At 56.5% G+C, this 14,313-nt stretch overlaps 1 long non-coding RNA gene across 1 annotated transcript; it reads left to right on the top strand.

Moving 5' to 3' along the window:
* Nucleotides 1-6,677: 6,677 nt before the first annotated feature.
* LOC308656335 lies at nt 6,678-12,943 on the top strand. The gene is made up of 5 exons (XR_014023704.1): nt 6,678-6,882; nt 8,243-8,434; nt 9,051-9,498; nt 9,635-10,289; nt 10,877-12,943. It is a non-coding gene; the product is annotated as an uncharacterized lncRNA (long non-coding RNA).
* The last annotated feature ends 1,370 nt before the right edge of the window (nt 12,944-14,313 follow it).

Genomic DNA, 14,313 nt, shown 5'->3' with positions numbered 1-14,313 from the left:
GACCTGGCTCCACACATGACTGATTTCACCCTTCTGCTTTGAGGCCGGCAGAATAAGCAATGACCTGCAAAGAACGAGCCCAGCCTTTCTGACACTAGCTGGAAAGGGGATGCATCTTTATGTTTACCGACCCCCAATCTGGGAAGCTCAGGCCGAGCCATCTCTGCCCTCGTAGGCACCTCTGTGCATACCTCAAGGGGAGGGGGGCAGAAGTGGAGGCCCCAGCTTCTCATTCTCTCCCTGACCCCTGCTGTCTCTCTTCACCTCACACCTAGCTCCCAGCCGCTCTTGCCCTACGCTGAGCTGAGCGGCTGACTGTAGGTGTGTGCAGCCTCCCTGTCAGGAGCTTGCTAAGGGCAGAAGTTGCCCTTGTCCCTTTGGTACCAGGGATGGAACCCAGGGGTGCTTGATCACTGAGCCACATCCCCAGCCCTTTTTATATTTTATTCAAAGACAGGGTCTCTCCAGGTTGCGCACGACTCACTAAGTTGCTGAGACTGGCTTTGAACTTGCAAACCTCCTGCCTCAGCCTCCTGAGCTGCTGGGATTAAAGGCGTGCACCATTGTGTCTGGCTCCACCTGGACAATGTGATGAAAGAAGAGAGCCCAGTCATTGAGTGGACGTGGAGGGACCCTGTTCTGCCAACCCCTTCACTGACAGGTATTGGGGAGCTTGTTAACTGGGAGGTGCCCTCCCCCCCAAGTAGAGATGCTCTTGGTAACATCTTCCTTCTTCATTTTTTTTCAACCTGTTTACACAGGTTCTATTTTTTTTCCCAATATTTTTTTAATTGTAGATGGACACATTATCTTTATTTTGTTTATTTTTATGTGGTGCTGAGGATCCAACCCAGTGCCTAATGTGTGCGAGGCAGGTGCTCTACCACTGAGCCCCAGCCCCAGCCCACATCTTCCTTCTTAACGGTCACAGTAGAGCTTCTGAAAAAATCGCATCATGGAGCACATTAGGACTCACCTTAAATGACTTCCTTAAGGTGATTATTATGAGCAGTTATATTTCTAGATGGGTGCGTGGATTTACCACATGCAGCTGAGGAGTAGGAGCGTGGCCCACGCACCTTTTCTGCTCCAGGAGGCACTGAGGAAGGGTCTGTTCTGCCTTTCCCAAAGCCCCATCCCTACTGCCTCCCCACATCCCACCAGCAATCCTGCCTTTGTATAAACACAGCACCCAAAAACTTACCTAGCACCAAGCGACCGGGGGTTAGACATCCCACCAGCACCTGCAACACCCAAAAACTTACATAGCACCCCCAAGTGACAGGGGGTTAGATGAAGAACATTGTCCAGGAGAGAAAAGAAGGAAACTGGCCAAAAAAGTCCCCAAAGGCTGGCTGACCTCTGGTGGCCCTTCCTTCCCCCACTCTTCCTCCCCTCTGTCCACCCTGCTTCATGCTCAGATCTGGTGTGGCAAGAGATGCTTTGTGGAGCAAAGGACTTTGGCCAAAGGTGGACATATGGACTTAGGATGGGGGAGGCCCCCACTTGGGGGCTCCCGATCCAAAGCCCTGTGGGCAGTAATCATGGCCTGTGTCCAGGACCCTGGACATGGCTCCTTAAAGAATGTTCCTTAAACATACATAACATTGTGGAACTACTCCACAGTGTCAGAGGCCAGGATAGCCCCTTGTTGAGGGCATGGGTGGGGCTTGTGAGCACTGATAAAACAGGTGTAGTCACTTGTGAAGGTTCATTGAACTTAAGAGTTCACTTAAAATCTCTGTACTCCGCTGAATGTATGTGACCCCTTAATGAAAAATTTATTCAGAAAGCCCTTTGAGAAGTGGAGGCTGCGGTTCTGCTGCAGCATCATTTAGGTGGAATAGACTCTGAGGGATGGGCTGGCACAGGTAGGTGAGGGCAGGGAACAGTCCACAGTGGGTGACTCCTGAGACTTGGAATGATGTGTTCTATACAACGTGCCCTTGTTTGCATAGGATTTGCTTTTGTAAATGTGCATACTCTCACCAATATTAAAATTAACTGGGCCAGGAACGGTGGTACATGCCTGCAATCCCAGCTATTCAGGAGGCTGAGGCAGGAGGATCACAAGTTTGAGGTCAGTCTCAGAAACTTAGCAAGAACCCATCTTGAATAAAAATTAAAAAGGGCTGGGGATGTACCTCAGTGGCATCCCCTGGGTTTAATCCCCAGTATAGAAAAAAGTACATATATAAAATAAAATTAATTAGCAACTTCTGAACACATACTACTCAGCTTTGGGGGTGAGATGGCCTGGAAGCATTCCAAGGGTCAAGGAAGACAGACTGAGGCAGGATTGAGAGTCGGACACAGATCATCCCCTCTCTCCTGTCCCTTGGCTCAGACTTGAATGTGGTTGCTGCTCAGGCCACAGCCGTACACATTTCTGTCCTTGGATAGGGACCAAAGAAGAGTCTGGAAGAAAGAGAGCCCCTTCTCTTGGATCAAAAAGAAACTTCCATGGCAGGAGGCCCCAGAGCCTGATCACAGCGTGGTACCGTAGTGCCCTGTTTGGAACAGGCCTCGCTTCCCGGGGTGGACCCCTGTGCCCGCTCTTTTCCAGAGGTGGAGTCTCCTGCCCACCCTTGAATCCGGATGGACTCACTTTGACCAGTAAGTAGGGTATGGTGTGTGGCTTCCCAGCCCAGGCCTCTGCCTTGCGAGGCCTCCAGCTCCTGTCCTTGTCCTCATGGGACTTCCTGAGTCGGCCAGTGATGGACTGTCTGCTCCATCCTCCTGAAGGATGAGAAGCTGTGGAGTAGAGCCGCGTCACCCCAGCTGAGGTCCCTGGACCTCCTGGCTGATGGCCAGCACCGAGCACCATGTGTGTGAGTCTGGGTTGGTACCTCCAGCATCCCAGCCACCCGCTGGCTGCAGCCACCTGGGTGAGCACAGCCTGGGATCCACCCACGAACATGAGCAAATGAACAACTGCTGCTCTAAGCCATTAAGTCTTGGGGCGTTGGTCACGCAGCCGTCCACAATTGATAGAGTTACCAAAGCCCTTGCCTGGCACCCATGGGCCAGTGCCACATCCTGGGGGACAGGATCATCCCACCTGGGCTCTGTCCATTCCGCCCCCTGAGAAGCTCCAGAAGCAGCTCTCTTCCCAGGATCTGTGTCTGCTCGTCCCCACCAGTTCCAGGCTGACACGGCGGTGCCCGTGGCTCTGTATTAGTTTGATATAATGTCGAAGCGCCCAAACAGCTTCTAGGGCTCAGGTGGAACAGATGAAATGTGACTAAGTTCTGGGGGATGATTGATAATGAGTAGGGACTGGAAAATCAATTGTGTTAATTCCTGGTCTGTCACCGGGACTGAGAATTAATGAGAAAATCTGTCTAACTTAATGGTATTTACACATTATACAGAGAGTGATAAAATTGTCTGCAGGCGCCGCCTGGCATGCCAATGACACTCGGCCCGTGTGGCCCCAGGGGCAGGCAGGGCGGGACAGCCCAGGACCCAGGCAGGTCATCCCACACTAACTTCTGAGTGGGACCCAGGCCCCTGCATAGATGTCGTGGGCATGGCTGGTCCCTGACAGGCGTGGGCAGCATCTTAGGGACTGGCTGAAGGGCACGTCTGGGGCATCCTTTGGGGATAACCACTCCAGAAGCTGTGAAGGCAGCTGAGCAGTAGCCAAAGAGGGCTCAGTCTCATGTATTGGCAGAGTCCCTGTTTGGGGACACAGATTATCCTTGTGACCCCAGGCCCCTTCCTCAGGAGGTCAGCATCAGCCATGCCCAACCTGCGCAGCAGACCAGTTGCTGCTGGAAGCTGTCTCTAGGAGCATCCTGGAAACTGCTGGAGGGGCCAGCTGCCAAGTCTCTTGCTTCCTTGAAATTCTGAAGTCTGGGCTTGTGGTGACTAGGGCTACCCAGGGAGGTGGCGTGGCGGCCAGCCTCCAAGATGGCCCCGGTAATCTCCAGTTCCGGATATTCCCATCTGCGGGTGGTCATCTCTCATCCTGAGAGAGCTGAACTGAGTGACCAGTGGGCCACCATGGAGAACCGCAACCCCCAAGGCCAGTTTATAAAGAACGTGGCAGCTCAGCATGTTCCCTCTTGTACCCCTCGCTCTAGGAAGGCCCCTCACACGTGGCAAGGCCCCAGGGAGCCCCGAGCCTCCTGCAGCAGCCAGCACCATGGGGTGGGCCCTCTGGGAGCAGATCCTGCCTCTGGGTCGAGCCCTCAGGAGGCCACAGCCCCAGCGCACACCCTGAGCTGAGCGTCCCGAGCTCCTGACCCAGAGAGGCCAGCAGGGACGGAGATGCTGACGGCTGTTTGAAGCTGCTAAGTTTGGGGGTGATTAACCAACACAGGTGGGGAGGAGGTGGGCAGGCGAGACCAGGTGACCTCACCCTGCAGTGTGGAGGGCCCTGGAGGACTTCCGGGGTCACCCTGCACTTCCACCTGACCTCTATTCTTGAGCCCCACTCTGTGTCGCCCCATCTGGAACACCTGACTTCCGCCTCTGTGCCCCCACTACGCCGCTTTCTCTGCTCGAATGCCTCCCTGCTCCTCTTTCCTAAGACAAACTCCTACTCAGTCTTCAAGACCCAGCTCAAATATGCCCTCCTCTGTGGAGCCTTTCCCAGTCGGTCTTGGAAAGATGTGGTCACCTTTGGCACCCCTTACTCCCGAGGGACTGCCAGAGGGGGAGCTATCCAGAGTTCAGAACCTGAATTGTGGTCAGCTCTACCCTTCCTCCCTGTCCCCTGCCGCCTGGGGCCATCTTAGTGAATGAGTGAACGTGTGGGCAGCCTGGGGAGGAGAGGAACTGGACGCCCTGCCTTGGGGAGGGGGCGGGGCTTGCCTGGCGGCCAGGCCTGGGCTGCTGCCCGGCTGACCCTTCAGGTTCAGAGCTGCTCTTTCTGACACCACAAGTTGCTCTTCTCTCCTGCCGTCCTCGAACCTCTGTGGGTCTGGGGACAGGGTATCACTCAGGAGGCTCTATGTGTCCCTGTGCCCGTGCCCTGCTATCCGCCTGAACCCTGCCCTGCCTGGAGCACTGTTTTCTGGGGTTCAGGGAGCCCTCCAGGGCCCCTGACATTCGTTCCAGGCCTGGAGGGCAGATGCGCAGCCATCAGACAAATCTGATTTCTGAAACAGATTTAAAGGTCTTTCCCCAGAGACCCGGAGCTCATTTCTCCTTTCTGTGTTTCCAAAGTGCCAAGGCAGCAATTCAGACCTCAAATGCCCCGAGCAGGGCCCGCCCAGGTCTTCATGGCACAGAATGAATTTGTTCTGTGCGAATTCCTGGCCTGAAGGATAGATGTCTTAATGTCCTGATGTCACCTGGCTTCTCAGCCCAGCCGGTGCTAGGGGCTGGAGAGAGCTCCTGGCTTGCTTGTTTGCCCAGAGGAAGGCTGAGGGCAGCTGTGGGTGCCTGAGGTCAGGGAGGTCACCTGCAGACGCTCGTCCTAGGTGCTCCTACTTACTGAGTGCTTTGTTGCAGCCCAAAGATACCCCGTCATTTGTCTGAGGTCCCACAGCCAGAAAGGGCGGAGCTTGGATTTGTCCCAGGTCTCTCTGACTTCAAGTCTCTGGTCTTGACCAGTTTGTTATCCTGCCCCACTCCACCTGGTGAGTCCCTGGGCTTGGTCACTTCAGGGGTAATGAGTCCCCCAGACCCCAGTTCTTGTGGGGGGACTTCAGGATTTGGGCAGGACAGAGGCGGAAACAAAAGGAAATGGCATTCTGGGGCTGAGGTTCCTGGGTCCCTCAACCCGCGGGCCCTTCTCCTGTAGAGGCAGGGGGAGGGGCGGTTTGTGCCTGTGGTGGTGGCCTTTGGCTCTTAAGACTCTGCAGTGCGTGTGGAACCTGTGAACCGAGGGAGGAGAATGAAAGATTAAAGAGGGAAAGAATTAAAATCTACAGGGCTCTGGCTCTGCAGAGCCTCTCTGAGCATCAGCTCTGCCATCTCTATGAGACACAGCCGCCAGCCCCATGGCCACAGGGCCCCACCCCATCAGCCTGGAGCAGCGTAGTGAGGGCACAGAGGCGGAAGTCAGGTGTTCCAGATGGGGCGACACAGAGTGGGGCTCAAGAATAGAGGTCAGGTGGAAGTGCAGGGTGACCCCGGAAGTCCTCCAGGGCCCTCCACACTGCAGGGTGAGGTCACCTGGTCTCGCCTGCCCACCTCCTCCCCACCTGTGTTGGTTAATCACCCCCAAACTTAGCAGCTTCAAACAGCCGTCAGCATCTCCGTCCCTGCTGGCCTCTCTGGGTCAGGAGCTCGGGACGCTCAGCTCAGGGTGTGCGCTGGGGCTGTGGCCTCCTGAGGGCTCGACCCAGAGGCAGGATCTGCTCCCAGAGGGCCCACCTCATGGTGCTGGCTGCTGCCAGAGGCTCAGGGCTCCCTCCCCGGGGTCTTGCCTCACGCGGGGGCCTCCCTAGACTGAGGGGTACAAGACAGAAGAAGCTGAGCTGGCCTCAGAAGCCACACTCTGTCCTACAGGGTGCTCACAGACTCCCCAGACTCCTGGCAACCATGGCCAATGGCTGGGCTACCAGGGGTCCCTGGGGTGGCTGCATCTGCGACCAGAGTGTCCCCAGCACCCTTTTTCAGAATCATGGTATGAGCAACCTCAGTGGGGGAGGCTGATCCTTGCTGACCCCCCCCCCCCCGCAACCTCTGCCACCCCCACCCCCGTCCCTTGCTGCAGTTGTCATCGGCACATCTGTCATCTCCAGAGAAGAAGCTGCGAGTGTGCCTGTGCGCCGGGGAAGCTGGGAACCAGGAGTGTACCCCTCACGCAGAGCTGGCCACAGGTCGGCATGGTCCCAGACACGGAAGGATCCTGAACTCCTCCCAGCCTCTCTGTGGGGAATGTGCTTCCTGTTTCACAGATGAGGAAACTGGTGCCCAGAGAAGGTAAGTAGCTTGCTGAAGCCACACAGCTCTGATGTGGCCGAGCTAGGAGTTGAATCCCAATCATTCTCCCCCAGAGCCCAGGCTGCCAATCTTATGTTATTACGTGGGTCAGGTGACGCTGATTTCCCTTTCCACAAGGAAACCACAATCATCATGTAGAGATTGGGGTCCAGAGTACAGCAAGAAAGACAGAGGTTAGTCTCTTGGAGGTCCCTCTGGGTCGCAGGCTGTGGAGCCTCAGTTCAGCTTTGCCCTAGTGTTCAGAGAAGGATTCTTCCTGGGCTATGAGTGTAGCCAAAGGCCAAGGGCTGTGGTCTTCTTTGTTTTTTTTTTTTTTAATATTTATTTTTTAGCTTTCGGTGGACACACATCTTTGTTTTATTTTATTTTTATGGTGCTGAGGATCGAACCCAGCACCCGTGCATGCCAGGCGAGCACGTTACCGCTTGAGCCACATCCCCAATCCGGTCTTCTTTGTTTTAATTTTAAAAATTATCAAAGATGTTAATGTATACATAACAAAGTGTCATTTTAGCCCCTGTTAAGAGTACATTTAGGGGCCTTCAGCACCATCTCTCTGTTGTGCATCCCTCGTCACCATCACATCCAGGCCTCCTTCTTGTGGGAATTCTGGAAGCATGTGCCAGCCTGGACCCCACCTCCCCTGTCTCCCTGAAGGACAGCTGGAAGCAGGAGGGGTGCGTGGGGAGGAGGAGGCGGTGGCCGGCTTCCTTCCCCCTCCAGGAAGGGAGGTGTTAAGTGATCCACCTTAGAGGGTCCTGCTCTGCTTCAAAGGCCCGCGGGCAGCAGCTCTGCAGCTGGAGCGGCAGCAGAGGGGCTTATCAACAGCTCCGCACTCCTAACCCTTCCATTAGCTGCACATCGGTGACGGCTCAAGTCCTAGGAAGTAGATTTAGGCTGGAAGCGGAGGTCTCCATCTCTGAAAATTAGGGAAACGGAGAAGCGCTCTTATAGGATTTCCCAGCAGCTACTGGGGCGCTTCGCTCTCCTCTCCATGCCGATCCGACACCGGTGCTGGGCCGAGAGTGATGTGCTCGGATGGAAACTGCAGCAGGAGCTAGAGAGGAGTTCGCAGCGCAAGCCTCCTGGGACTGGGACGCCACCAGAGGCCCTCCCCTTCCCAGGCACCTCCAAGCCAGGAGTCTGCTTTTATGACAGCAAACAGGTTTCTAGGAGAGAGAGAAACAGAAACAGGAGCAGCTACTAACACCAGCACCGAGTGCCTGCCACGGAGGCACGGCGCTGTGGTCAGCCCTCGTGATGAGCATTTCTTAGGCGCCACGCACTGCATGGATGATTGATTTTCCCCTGTTCTTCTCACTACCCTCCCATTCTACAGACAAGAAAACTGAGATCAAAGAGACTTGATCACAGCATCTGCTGGGACCCGACCGGGTCACCTCCCCTTCTCAGTTTCCTCATCTCCGTAGGAGAGAATCAAGTTCACTCTGAGCTCAGGACGCTGCACTCCATCACCCACCTGGTTGGCGTCCGCATCTGGATTTCCTGGCGCCTTCATGCTCTCTCCTAGGTAGACTTGGCCAACGTGGCTTATTCCCATTTTACAGATGGGGAAACTCGCTCCTCCCGGCCCTGTGCTGCAGTTACAAGGCTGTCATGGGCCAGGCTGGCTGGCTGCGGATCGTGGCTTGCACTGGGGAGCCCAAGGGGAGCCCAGAGGCTGTGTCAGTTTGGGAGGTCAGGGTCAGGTGGGACCCTGCTGCTCCTCCAGCTTAGGGGTCCACTGGGGTGGTTCCCCTCTGCGTTGCTGCCCTGCCTCAGTGCTCCCACCTGGCCTTCTCATCCTCCTTAGATCGTCCCCCAGGGATGCCCCAAATGCTCCCCAGACTAATTACAGGATCAGCAGAGAAGGACCCATAGAACCAGGAGTGGCAGCCTGGGCTTTAGGACTCAGTGGTTCCCCAGCCAGGCAGGCTCCCAGCAAATCAAAGCCTTTTCAATTTCCTTTCCACTCCCCTTGCCTTGTCCCCTGAGGGCGAGCAAGCCAGCGAGCAGGGAGCAGGCAGGAGCCAGCAGGAAGTGAGCCCCTGCGGTGCATCGTGGGCCCCTTGCCAGCAGCCTCCCAGGGGACTTTCACTCAGGAATCATATGCATGAGAATTTATTTCCTCCTTGTCCGGCTTCTAGCTGAAGTGATGGCCTGTCTCCGCTGGGCTCTGGCAGGAGGAGAACTGAGCTCAAAGGTTTCAGAGAAACAAAGGAAGATTTAGGTTCATCTAACACTGAACACCGCCCGCCTGCCAGCCACCTCACCTAGCCCTCCCAACAGCCTTCTGCACTCGGGACTCCTATTCCCATTCTCCAGAGGAGAAGGACTTCCTCAAGAGCACCTGGAAGTAATAAGACTCCACACGACGTGACTTTACACACTAATCATGCAGGTCATCATGTGCTTATAATCTCCTGAAGCAGGTCCTGCCACCATCCCCATTCCACATTGAGAAAGCTGAGGCCCAGTGCGTTAAGTAACTGCCCCAGATAACAGGGGTGGTAAGTGATGAGCTGGATCCAAACCCAGCCCTGCTGTCTCCGGAGAATAAATGTTAGATCTAGAATCAGGTCTCGTTCTTTGAAGGTGAGCCCCGATCCTATAGACTGCAGAGGTTTTTGTTTGTGTGTTTGTTTTTGTTTTTGTACCAGGGATGGAACCCAGGGGTGCTTAACCACTGAGCCACATCCTCAGCCCTTTTTATTTTTTTATTTTGAGACAGGGTCTCACTAAGTTGCTGAGGCTGGCTTTGAACTTGTGATCCTACTGCCTCAGCCTCCGGAGTTGCTGGGATGACAGGGGTGCACCCCCGCCCCCGACCTACAGAGCCAGTCTCCATCTGGATGCCCTTCATGTCCATGGAGCAGGTGGGGCTTGGAGGGACGGGGCCAGGTCCCCGAGGACCTTGAGAGCTGTGAGGCAGAGACTGGGCTGGCAGTCCCCGTCAGGACGCTTCCGTAGCAAGTCACTTCAGTAGCTGAAGCAGAAAAGGCACTCACAAGACAGGGGAGTCCAGGGTGGACCTAGGGATCAGATGGTGCCATCTGTCTGTCTCTTTCTGGGGCCTCATTCACCAGCAGTTCATGGCGGACAAGGCAGGGGCCACGTATGTTGGCATCTGGGCACTACTCAAAGGCCCCACTGAGAGGCCGAGTAGGAGCTGAAACATCCCCAGTGCTCTGCTTGCCACCCTTCGTGCCCCGGTACAAGGAAGTTTTGACCCAGAGGGACATTTCCCTAATTCATCTGCCAGGAGGAGTCCCCCATTTCTAACATATACAAGATAGTGCATGGCTAGTCGTAGCCCAGGTCCCTGAGGCCAGCCCCACAGCAGCACCACGCGCCTGGCGACTCCATCAGATTCGCCTGATAAACCAGTGAGTATATACAGAACCCTGCCACTTGGGAAGGCCCTGGACAAGTCCCTGCCCACCTGCAGCTTGCATTCCACAGGGATGGGAGTGGCTTTGCCTGGGTCACAAGCCCACCACTGTTGCTGCAGGAATGAGTGCAGGCTCTGATTGGCTTATCCCAGCCAGGTGCCCACTGGATTGACAGCTTCACCAGGACCAATCAGAATGAGAGGAGGGCTGGGCTGCAGAAATAACTGATAGGTGAGATCCTAGGAAAACCTCAGTCCTCCCGTCCTTTGGCCAAGGACATTCCCACCTGCCTCAGGAGACCCCCCTTTTCCAGAATTTTTCCAGGAGAGGATTCAGGGAGTCCCCAGAGGGCTCAGCCATTGGTTCATCACAGGTAGAAACTCCCCACTTTCCTGCAAGAGAGGGGTCCGGGTCAGGACCAGTTACCCAATGTCAATACCAGCATGAGTTCCATTTGGGAAGAAGAAAAATAGTGGGGCCAGGTGGTGGGCCAGGGGGAGACCATGCCCAAGAGCAGGGACTGAGGGTCCCTGGCCATTGCTTGCTGGAGTGGTGAACACCCTGTTCTGTCTCACCTCCAGGCAGGCGTCAGAGTCTTATTCTGCTGGGGAAGAAACTGAGGTTCGGAGGCGTGAGGTACCGCTCCCTCAGGTGTGCTGACTCCAGAGCCGCACAGAGCCCACAGTGCGTGAGTCACAGGGCTCGTTCCACTCACACAGCGCCCACCCCATGCCACCTCTCACTCCCAAGAGGAGCCTCACTTGGACTCGATTTCCATCTCGATCCCTGGCCTGCCACCCCTGGCAACTGGCAGGTCCTCCCACAGCCTCACCTCTAGTGTTTCTCTGCTCTCATTCGCACCAGGAGGCCTCTCCCCGTTTCCTGAGCACTGTCACGTGTTCTCACCATCAAAGGATGAGTAGCCTCCAGTCCCCAGGCTGCTTCATTGTCCTGGGACACCCACCTGATCATCCTGCACAGGTCAAGGCCAAACGGAGCGGCAGGGCCCATCTGCCACCAGAGGGCGCTCCCAGCATGGCCATGTGCCTTTCTGGGGTGATGAGGGGTGGGATGGGGCAGAAGGACTGGCCCTGGGGATGCATTTTGCCGAGAGGCTTCCAGAGACAGAGATGTCCTGCTGTGTTGACCCCATCTGGAGATACAGGAGGCTCTGGTTAGTGAGATCAGAGTCTTCAGTATTAAAATGCAGATCCTAGGAGATGTGAGGTGCGTAGAAGAGGAGCCTGGGTGTCTTGGGGTGTGTGTGTGGGGGCCCAGGCTCTACCTTCCCTCCTGTGTCCTGCCTCCTGCTCAAGCCCAGCCCACTGGAAGCCAGAAGAGCACTGTGTGGCTCAGGGCAGGTCATCAGCTGCTTTCCTGTTCCTCAAGCACAGATTCACTGATTTGTCACACAACAGATTTACTGAGCAGCTACTATGTACCCAATGCTGGGCTAGCTCTTGGGAACACCATAACCCCCTCTTGTCTCGTGAGGTACAGAGAGATGCATACCCGACCAATTGCAATTGTAATGCCATGTGCTAAGTTCACAAGGGGCATAAGCGTGGGAGACTCTAGGTGCAAAAGAGGAGGAGCCAATCCTCCCTGGGGGCCAGGAAATCTGAGGCTGGGGGGTCTGGGACTGGTGCTCACATGCTAGTGGACTCTGGCTGTTCAGGTAAACCAAGAGTCTTGAGGCCAAAGGGGATGTATGGAAGGACAGTGGCCTCCCGCCTGCCCATCCTCCAACCTCCCCTCGTGGACCTGGCAGCTAACCCCAGGCCTCTTACACCAGCCAAGTGTGGGGAGGCCACCCAGGCCATGGGGAGAGCCTTGGCGGCCTGTGGACAGCCAGGCTGGAGGCCTGCTGGGCAGCTCTGCTAATTACAGTGATGAATGGGTTTAATTTACTTGGAGAGAGTAATGTGCGTCACTCTGTTGTCACAGCTCAGCTCCAAGGCCTCTTCCCCATCCAGGTGCCACCCAGGCTCTTGCAGTCTCCGGTGGTAGCCCAGCCCATCTCCATGTCGGCGTGGGGCCTGTCTGTCGCAGTGCTGGTGGTGAAGGGAGCAGCTCTCCTGTCCTGCTGGACAGCCATGGGGCCATGCTGGCCAGGGAAGGCGGAGGGAGGCCCCCGCACAGGCACAGGGAGCCCTGCCTCCCCACCTGCCTCTGCCTCGTCAAAGGCGGCAGTGGCCCCCAGCTGAAGTCATGTCATGTGGTTCCCTGCTTCCCGGCCACCTCGGGCTCTGGAACGGGACAGGGACCTTCCCGGGTGCTCTTTGTTGAATGAAGGCCTATTGTCCATCTTCTGTGCCTCACCCGAAGGTGACTGTGGATCTGGTGCTTTTCTCCCCCAGACCTTGTGTGTCTTCCTTCTCAGCTGTCCTCCCAGGTGACGTCTGTGGTGACAGGGGCCTGGCTCAGTCCATCCGTCTGCTGGAGAACCATGTCAAGGCTGGACTGCGCCTGCTCTGGTCCCGTGTCCAGGGATGGCTTCAAGCCTCGACTCGGGCTTCCTTGACTGCTGTCCTCTTCCTGGTGCTTTCCGGCAGAGCGTGGGGGGCAGAACTTCCCCAGGATCGATGGAGCCTCCTGGAGTGTGACTGGACCCTCCCTCTGCGCCCAGGCCGCTCTCCAGCAGGGCGGGTGGGTGGGGTGCTGGGGTAGGGTCAGCTTTGCACAAGCCTCATACCACCTCCAGGTCCGACCTGGGAGCACCTCCAGGTCCCCGTCCCCTCTCCTGGCAGGGGTCCCCTGTTACCCGTGCCTTGGAGAAGCGGGGGGGGGGGTGGGGGGAGGGGCTTGTCCTAACCCCCCACTGTCCTGCTGGCCCAGCAGCCGTCCCCCTGGCGGGTGGTCCCTGGGAGCCCATCCCTCAACCAAGCCAGCATAAGCCAAGCTGCAAGGGAGCAGGATCTGTGGGGACAGGCTGCTCTCCTGTAGGGTGCAGACTCCCCTGGTCAGTCCTGCAGCCCAGGTGGACGGACAAAGACACACAGCAAGAGGAACTGAGCCAGGCGCAGCGGGAGCACATTTTAGAAAGGAAGTGAGAGCACAGGATGTCACCCCAGGAGCCGTGGCCTCAGCCTTGTCACTAGCTGGCTGGCTGACGTGGTCACATCTTGCTTGGCTTCAGATCCTCCACCTGCAGTGGGGGGAGAAGGCTAAATGGGCCCCAAACTAAGGTCTCTTCCGGTTCCGAGACCCGGCATCTTTAATTCCTGCCCTGAGGCGCAGCTGAGCACAGAGCAGGTAGGACTCCTGACCCCTCGTGGGATGCCCAGCACTCGCCGGAGGCGCCTGGGTCGAGCCAGATCCTAATGACCAGCCCCCCCCCCCCCACGGTCAGGCGTGGGAACGGCGGCGGGTCTCCGCAGGCGAGAGGCCAGATTGTAATTGACTCCCGCAGCGGGGAGAGGCCTCATCAGCATGCAGTGCAGTGCCGGGCGCTTAAGAAAAACTTATTAATCTCCCCTCCACAAAGACTGAGGGTTCGACAGTAATCACAGTATCAAGTCGTAATAATAATAAAAAAATCCCTCCGTTGGAAATAGCGGTTGGGACCCTGGAGAGTTCAACAGGGAAAGATTGTATTAAGATAAAGGAGATTATAACAGAGCAGACATTAAAGGTTGTCATTGTCTGGTAAATCACATCAGGGAGGCCCGGGACTGCTGTATCCCAGCGAGGAGGGGGGACCCTGGCTGACCTGCAGCCCCACCCGACCCCACACTCCTGGACCCCAGGGCTCTCCTGGACCCCAGGACTGGTAAACAGGTGGCTCTGGAACAAACTCAGGAATCAGATGTCCCTGAAACTCTGAGTCCCCCGATGTGGGGCCGGGAGGGTCCAGTGTACAGACTCCGCAGGACAGAGACCTCCCATGGTGGCTGGGTTCTTCCAGCCCAGGCTGACAGCCAGCCTCAGAGCATTTGCCCAGCAGAGGAGGGACCTGGGGGCAGGCTGGCCTTTGTCTCCTGTGCTGTTGGTGTCCTCCAAGTAAGGATGGGGTTCA

The sequence above is a fragment of the Spermophilus citellus genome (assembly GCF_964194105.1).
Source record: "Spermophilus citellus genome assembly, chromosome: 9".
In the NCBI taxonomy this organism is placed as follows: domain Eukaryota; kingdom Metazoa; phylum Chordata; class Mammalia; order Rodentia; family Sciuridae; genus Spermophilus; species Spermophilus citellus.
The sequence above is the reverse complement of the archived record's forward strand: the minus strand, read 5'-3'. Positions and strand labels throughout refer to the sequence as shown.